Below are 9,236 nucleotides of genomic sequence, written 5' to 3' on the forward strand. Positions count from 1 at the left end.
GATTGTGGGTTGTTTTTTTTTGGTTTTTTTTTTCTTCACCTTAACAACAAAAGATGAGCTACTGCCAGTCTTACAAACAAATTTAATGCTGGATACTTTGTGGTTAACATCTATATTATAGGAACACAACACACACACATACATACATATGTTTTCTTTTTTGTTATTGTAGCAGAGTCCTATTGTAGCCATAGATGGTATTTGTTTTGACTTTGAAATTCCCTGCTTGTTTGATCTGGTTCCTTTCCAATTTAAGATAAAAAAAAATCAGGAAGGGAAATTCCCATCACATCTGATAGTTTATAAGGTCAAATTTAATTATTGCAATTTGCATTTAAAATTAACGTAACACTTTTAAAGTGAATCAGAGGAAGCCAAAGAGATTATTTGTGCAGACAGCTTTGTAGAAGGAACAAAAATAAAGATGCACGACAATGTCTGCATACACTTTAATYTGTGGTCTACAGAACATCAGCATGGATAAAACTGGCACAATTCCATTTGAGAAATAAAACTACAGTGAATTATGCCAGCTAGCGGTCAATCCTTTTACATATATTTAAAATATACATATATTCATTATTTATATTATCTCTATATATGGATAAGGTGTGTTAGTTCACTTGACAACTGAGACACTTAAGAGGAATATATATATATAYAGATAGTTATAAAGATATGAATGAATATATACAAAGACTAGAAATGTTGCTGTTTATCTAAAATTTTCACTTCAAGCTACAAATGAAGAAAGGGAAAAAAAAATCCCCCTGGGGTTTTAACAACTAAGAGTGGGTAGTATTAAAACAAGGGCTATCCATTAATAAATTATCTACCCAATGGATAAGCCTTGCAGCATTTTCTTTTTGTGAATTCTCAGTGGACTTCAGATTTCTATCAGCAGACATCCAATTTACATGTGAATCGTGATTTCATCATATCATATCCTGTCATTCCACTAGGAATAATTTCCTGTCATTCCACTGTGAATCATTTCAGGAAAGTACAGATGACTTAATAATTTACAATTAAATAGTTCATGTCATGCTGGAGCAAACCATGTGAAAAGAATCAGTGTATTTGCCACACAAATGCAAATACCGCTGGGAGATGCAGGGTGGAGAAGAAGAGAAGGGAGAAGGAAGAGAAGAAAAGGCAATAATTTAATGATGGACAGGARAATGGCAGCGTGGAGCAGGACAGTGGAGTGGGAGCCCAATTTTAAYACAAGTCAGAAAGGTAAATGTAAATGAGAATGTTAAGTAGATTGGAGAGAAGGCAGCCCAAATATCTCTTTGATGGGAAGGGTGATTCAAACCTTTTCTGTTCTGTTGGATACAGGAGWACACTTAACAACCTCCAGGGACAAGCTATAGGCTTCTCACTGAGCAATTTACTAAATGAATATCACTTGTCTTCCCCCCAACCCCTTCTCCTTCATGTACCCACCCCCATCATTTAACTTTTTTTTTTTTTTTTTTTTTTTTTTTTTTTTTTTTTTTTTTTTTTTTTTTTTTTTAGGCTTTGAATTTCAGCATTTTGTTAGAAGTTCAACATTATTTGTCAGCAGCTTTGAGAGGTTCTACATATGGCTTTGTGCTAATCTGTTCACTTTGGCTGTGCCTTTTATCTTATTTGTGATGTGTGGCCAGCTCCACTGCTTTCCCCTCTGCCTAGAAGAGAAGACAGAGGAAATATATTCTTGTGGTCTTTGACAGAGTACTATTAGTGCTCTTTTCTGGATGGGATTCATCTCCCTTAGCTTTAGACAGTTACAATACAGATGTCTCCATCTGACATACTCATCACTGCCTTTATGGTCTATGAAAAAAAAAAAAAAAAAAAAGAGTGCTTTAAAAGGGAGAGTATTCTGTCGTACATTAAACACTTTTATTCAAGATGAGATCAATTTCACTCTAAAATTGGCTTTCTCATGGAATCATAAAATCATGGAATGATTTAGTTGGAAAGGACCCTAAAATCATTGAGTTCCAGCTTCCTGCCATGGTCAGGGACATCTTCCACTGTCCCAGGTGAATAGGGCTCCAAACCCCAACAAGACTGGCCTTTGGACACTTCCAGGGATGGAGAACCCACAGGTTTTTTAAGTGACTCATGACAATATCTCATTAACCTAATCATAAAAAAAATATGTTTAATCTAATGTACATTTTCTTGCTATAAATTTCTCTCTAAAGTTTTGGTGTATGTTTGTTTGTTTGTTTGTTTGTTTGTTTGTTTTAAAAGACACCCTATAATAAAAGCGCAAATGGAAACATCTACAATATGTACATTCAAAAGTAGGTGCAACTAATGCAATATTCCAAGTCAGCCTATTTTGGCTAACAGGAGGGATGTGGAAAAAGATTTTTTGAGCACATTGCAGAGGAATATACCTCTGCAAAGCAAAGCAAAAAGACAAAAGGTGACCTTCTAACCAAGATCTGAAATAAAATCACTTACCTACTAGACAAACATCTTTTGGGAAAACATTCTACCGGGGTGAGTCATCATGAAGAAGGGCAAAACTTAGAACACAAAGGCAGAGGAAGACAGACAGAAAAAAATTAGTCCTTTGATGGCGTATAATAGTGAGGATAAATTAATTCCTTTCATTGCATTAATTTACTCATACACAACAAGGGCAAGGCAAGAGGTGTCATACATCTCTACAACCATGCTTTAAAATTGCTCTTAAAAAAGCTTTGGGTGTAAAAGAAGGAATAGTGAAGAGTCAATGCAAAATACCATGTTTCACTAGGATAATCTTTTCTGTAACATTTGTCTCCAGCTTGTAAGGAAACTTGAGCAATCCTATGTATAAATTCTCAATCAATTTTAAGAGCAGAAATCATATGAAAAAGTGGTGCCTGGTTAGAAACCTTTCTGAATGCAGGGTACATTGAATGGTGGAAAGGTAAATTAACTCCCAAGGGAGTTAACTTTCTGTTACTCCATGTAATGCCTGAAAATGGTCAAACAAGTTACATCAACAAAAGACCCTGCACATTCGGTGCAATTTATACCAAAGATCACTGTAATTTGCAAACAGCAATTAATTCTCATTATGTCACCCTGAGACATAATTGATAAAAGCAATTTAATCTGTGGGTGGACTYGTGGCCCCGATCAGAATAAATAAGAACAAAATAAAATCCCTGGCTCTCGTGGCTGTATTTTCAGAGGAGTACATACAGGGAATCCAAGTTACATTCTGTAAGTCTTTCATCTAGCTTCCCTCCAGAGAGTGAGATTGAAAATGTAATGATAGAAACTGTCTTTATAGCAGTAACRCTGTGGTTATAGAAGCCCTCCAGGACTGGGAAAGCTATGTTCAATTCCTCCCTGCAGGAATTTAATCTATTTTCCCTCCTTACATCTGAGGAATCTTGAAATATTTTTGTACTAAATGACAAAGCTTCAACAGGGACCAGGAATGTGCAACTGCCCTCCTTAATTCATAATAAGGAGGGATCCTATATGTTATTTTACGAATGGGGTACAAGCATTCTCTGCTCTGAAATAATTTTAGTTTTAAAAGCATGAATTAAAGATTAATAATTTGACCAAGGAAAAAAAATAAAACTGAGTAAATGGGTATGTCTTTGAATGTCCAGACTCTAGTTGATACCCTTGATTCTTTCTCTTGTTCAGCTGATAAAAACTCTCCTCTTATTCTGCTTATTATCATGTTCTCCCAGGAATATGAAGATTACATTTGAAATATTGTAAGAAAAAGAGAAACTAAAATTGGGCCACCCATTTTTCCATTTTTNAAAAAAAAAAAAAAAAAAAAAAAAAAAAAAAAAAAAAAAAAAAAAAAAAAAAAAAAAAAAGAAACACAGTGGTTGTATTTAAATATATAAATAGGTTCCAGAGAGAGATTTGGGACCATAACCATGATGTGCTGTGGTGGTGCATTCCAAATACCAAGCAAAGAGTTTAACTCACTGCCACCACATACAGGCTGGATAATTGTATTTCCTTCTCTTGGCACAGTCTTAGACATGCTATTTGTCTTAGAAAATATTAGTATTAATTATTAGTAGTATTTCACATCATTGTCCATTTCCTCATTAAGGGGTGAAACACTCAAGTGCATGTACCCACATTAATTTTCATTAATGATGCCAATTAGCAAGCGGTTATAAACTTTTAATAATATTGTAGCTATATAAATCCTTACTGGGATTAATTTTTATCAGCCACATAATCAGCTAAATAACTGAATTATTCTGCTGTGGATTTGTCACTTCTGTCACAAGTTCATTAAACAGTGTTTAGGGTCTTAGGCAATTTTCTCCCAAATTAAAAATAAGTAAATAAATAAATAAATAAATAAACTGCAAATATCTGGGAAGGGGAGAGGAAATGAAAAGATTTGCTTCTGTTTCATTCTGGAAGGCAAGAAGAGATGGGAGTGTTTTATCTGCTCAACAACCCAAATACCCTTGAGCGGGACAGAATTCTTCAGTGACTTCAAATGTGCTGAATTGTTTCACTTTCTMTATTTTTCTTCACATATTTGTTTCACCATGCAGAAAACAAAGCACAAAAAGAATAACAGAAAAAAAAAATTAAAAAGGATATTGTGAAACCAAGATGTTTGATTCTCTGGATGATATTATGCTGTAAAATCTTGCATGTCTCCTGTCCCCAAACATGCCCTGGGCTTCCCCACTCAGCCTCCAGCTGTTACTGGGCAAAAGTTTTGGTCTTCAGTGGCTCCTGGGCTGCATCTTTCAGGCTCATGTAGRTATCAGGCACTCCAACCTTTTTAAATTTATTTAGACATCTCAGTTCAGGTATCTAATCTGCTGTGGTGAAATGAAACATTTCAATTCTCTCAAGAAAACAGCATATTGTGGACTTCTTTGAGAATTGTCTCTTTTTTTTTTGTTGTTGTTTTTGCTCAGATGTCTGTTTTCAGCTACCTCAAATATGCCTGTTTTGGCGGGGTTGGTGGAGAGGTTATCCCTGAAGTTTCATCTAGGTCTAGCTGTGAGAACAAAAGGTTATCCTGGAAAATGTCTGATTTCAGGCTTCTCTGTTTAAAAAAATTGTATTTGTATCCAAAACTTACCAAGCTGATGACGCAGAAGAGAATGGATTATAAAGTTATCTTATGCCTTAACATCTATTAACCACAATTTTACCAATGTTTTTCTGCAAAACAAAAACCCAGCAACAATTATTTTTCAGCTAAAATTTCAGAGGGACAAGGGTAAAAGAAACATACAGAAATAAAGGAAAAAGTTTTGCAGAAGGCATGCAAGACCACAATTGGTGTCCAACAAATACAGAAGACAGCTCTCCTTTATCCAACAGAAACCAAGGCAGTAGGTTGGTAAGAAAGCAGAAAAATTCACGTCAGAATAAGAGTTGAGAGACTCCTGTAAACATGCATTAAATTATGGATGTTCCCTAAAACTCCTCACACAGCATTGCCATATCCATGTGAATGTGACAGCCTAATCTTTTTACCACAGAAGGSACACAAAGACATAATGTTGCCATTATTTTTAAACGTGACCACATTTTGTCCATTAACTAGGTTTCCTCTCTTCCTCAGCATCTACTCCTCTCACGCAGGCTTTTCATCCTGCCACCTTCTACCRAAAAAKCTCATMATCAAAATCATTTMACTRTTTACACTGTTGTCCATTCACTCCRGCCATTTAACACMYGTAAAACACTTTCAYYTGGTGCCACTGTAACATCCTWGCTTGTTAATGGAAMAARWATCAGCTTCCAAATGCCCCTGGCCCCACAGACAGAATTGCTGTCACAATTAGCACGAATCAGTGCATTCAGCACTGCTCCACGTGCCTCGTTTTAACCCAACAGTAATTTTAATAATAGGGTTATGGCTGCCTCGAGCAATTGGAGAAATCCCTGAGTTAGTGCCAGTTGAGCTGATGTATCCACTCAAACAGGTGAAATACCACACTCAACACTCATTTATACCCTTGCAGAAGGGGAGCTTCATTGGTGAAGGTTTCCATCAGGTGGATGGACAGTGTGATGTGGCCACGGAGCGTCCAGCTCCAAAAATCACACTGCCCACACTGCCAAGGGTCTGCTTAAAGATGCTGCATGTYTGTGGTTACATTTCTGATTAGGTGTTAAATCCTCTGCACACATCTTGCAGAAACAAAGGTTTTAAGCAAAGGATGAGACAGGGAGATTCATCASCCCACGTTCTTTCCTTGGGTCAGGGAGAGACACAGCAGTTCCCAGAGGCTGAGCCATATCTTGATTTGAGGACCTTRTCCCAGCGATGCTGAATTGACCCTCACTCTCCCTCTTCATAACTGCAAAGGAAACCTGGCATGAACAGGAGCATAAACTGAAGGCCTAAATTGGTGGAAATTAGATGAGGTGTTTTTATTTTTTAATTGCCATTAAAAGCAATAATGACGGAAAGAGCTGCCAGCTCTCAGACCGCTGCTGGTTTCTTCTGCGCCACCAGCATCTTTTCATTTGCTTTCATTTGCTTGCAGGTCACCTGGCTTCAATTCAAGCTGTGCAGCTTAATATTCAATGAAAGAACACGTAAGATGCCTTTTCCTGCCCTTTCACATCCTGCACGGGGGGCACTGCCTGTTTGTTTACCTCGCTGGGGAACTTTATGCGTGTTTTTTAAGCACCATCAATTACCGCTCGCAAACAAYCGTCACGTAACTGCGCGCGTTTTCAGATCAAGGCACAAACGCTCGCGCCAGTACCTGTTAGATCTGATTGGACAAGGTCACACAGAAGAACATTAAGAAATGGAGACAGAGATGTCAAAGCATTTCCAACGGCAACAGCAACCCGCCCCGCTCGTATCAACAGGGGGGAAATGGAAGCATAAACCAAATTGCATCCAAATGATTGCAATCTGAGCACATGTGTTATGGGAAAGGTTTGAAGTTAGCACATGTGCTGATATAGCAATATGACGATGAAGGGGGAAAAAAATTCCAGCATTCAGTGTCTTTGCAGCACAGATGGTTGGGTTTGCTTTGCTGGCCTGGCTGCTCATTAAAATGAATCAGATGAATCTGGCTATCCCAAACTGTTAGTATAAGTCTCTGCCTTATTATTCTGTGCTTTGCAACAATGATGATACCATTCTGCCCATGGGCCAAATAATGCTCCAGTGTGGATCACACAGTGTACTGGTGGTGGGCTGCTGATGCCTTCACTAACAATCCCCTCTGCAGTGAGATCTAGGAAAGGCTGCAAAGCACCAACTGGATCATATCTGGTCGAATCATGTTTTACAAAATCACTCAGTAGGTACTACACAAACTGTAAACAACTGCGTGTGATTAATTACAGCCTTACAAACACCTTCTTTTGGGAACTTACTTGCCTTTCATGTTTGGACAGTACTGAGCAGTAGAGCTAGCAGACGAGCTTTTATTTTTATGTTCTTTTTCCTTTTTAATGTGGCAAAGGATGTGTATAATGCAAAGAACACCACAGCTTTCCTCTTCCTTTTTTTCTCTTTTTTTTTTTTTTTTTTTTTTCTTTTTTTCCTTTCCTTTACAGAGCATGAATAACACTTATGAAGAGTGGGGTGATATATGGTCCCTCTACACAGTCATAAAGTGTAAATTTCCAACATGAGATGCCTGTGGGGAGGGTAGATTTTCCTTCAGCCTCACAAGTCCCACTGATGTTAATAAAGGAGGCATGTCTACAACACCCCTCACTGAATAATTTACATCTGCACAGACAGAAAGTCAGAAGGCAAAGCTGGAGACACATCAGAAAGCTGGCTTTAAATCAAGTCAAGAGCTTGCCTGTGTTTGTGGGTGGTTTATTATTATAAAAGGAAATCAATGCAAATTGAAATTAAAGCTGTCCGCTCAGCTTTGAGGGTTTCAGGAGGAGGTTTAATGGGAAAGGTAGGAAAGTAATATGTATGAGACATGGCTGAAAGATAAAGAGAGGCTTAAGGAGGAAAATGAAATGCAAAAGTTAAATGAAGAGCACAGAGTGATGCAAACTACAAAGCAAAGTTAAAGAAATTATTTCAGAACTTCTCTCACAAATACCTTATTTTGTTAGTCAACAAAGCAGAAAAAAATCCTGTAAGTTTGTTGAAAATAATGGAGATTTCAGAATAAAGAATTATTTTGAGTTAGAAGCTGTGTTTTTGACCAAGAATTACCACAAGCCTTCAAAAGTGTCCAGATGCCAAGCCATAGACAGCCAGGGGCATCATTAAGAATACATTTGATGAGATTAGGTTCCTAAAGGCACATTACAAAAGCAGGATGGCACCTCAGCCAGCCCTGGGTGGACCAGCTGAGGTGCAGAAAGCATATTAAACTGTTGGTGCAGCTAATTCTTGYTGCTCTGAAGATGCACTTTCACTGAATTCTCAGCACCAGCATCCTGCCCAAACCTTGGCTAATTTCCTGTGGGTGATTTAAAGTCACTACAAAGAGCTCTAGAAATAAATTTATATCTTTGGGTCACAGAGGTCCAAACCCCCATAAGGGAAAAAGAGTTGGGTGCCCTCTGCTTTTCTGGACAGGGAGGAACAATTTCCTTCCTGTGGAGGTTTGACTGATCCAGTGATTTAATACATGAGTGAAACCTGCAGTTTCTCAAAATACTTAGGAATTTATCGCTCACACAACAGCCACCTCTCAGAGTCTGAGCAAACACAGACCAAGAGCACTAATGAGAGTCATGGTGTCACAAAATCCCAAATGGGTCAGGCTGGAAGTGACCACAGTGGGGTCAGGCTGGAAGTGACCACAGTGGGGTCAGCTGGTGCCACCTCCCTGCTCCAGCAGGGCCATCCCAGAGCTCATGGCACAGGATTGTGTGCAGAGGRCTCTGGAATATCCCAGGCAGGGACACTGCACAGCCTCTCTGGGCTCTGTCCCAGCTCAGTCCCTGCCCAGGACAGAAGTTGTGCCTCCTGTGCAGGGGGAGCTCCCTGGGCTCAGTCCCTGCCCGTCCCTCGGGTGCCATGGCYGGGTCCCCCCTGGAACGGAGCAGAGCCCGGGCCCTGCTCTGCCCCTCCCTGCACCCAGGGACACCCAGGGATGGGGTCCCCTCTGGGCTGGGGCTCCTCTGGAGSCTGAGCAGCCCYRGCTCCCTCAGCCTTTCCTCASAGGGAGATGCTCCAGGCCCTTCAGCATCTCTGCAGCCCTCGGGTGCCACCCCAGGAGCTCCTGTCCCTCCTGTCCTGAGGAGCCCAGAGCAGGACACAGCCCTGCAGAGGAGCC

Source organism: Malurus melanocephalus, unplaced genomic scaffold (assembly GCF_030028575.1).
Source record: "Malurus melanocephalus ecotype Western Australia unplaced genomic scaffold, MMel_1.1 scaffold_85, whole genome shotgun sequence".
NCBI classification, from domain to species: Eukaryota; Metazoa; Chordata; class Aves; order Passeriformes; family Maluridae; genus Malurus; species Malurus melanocephalus.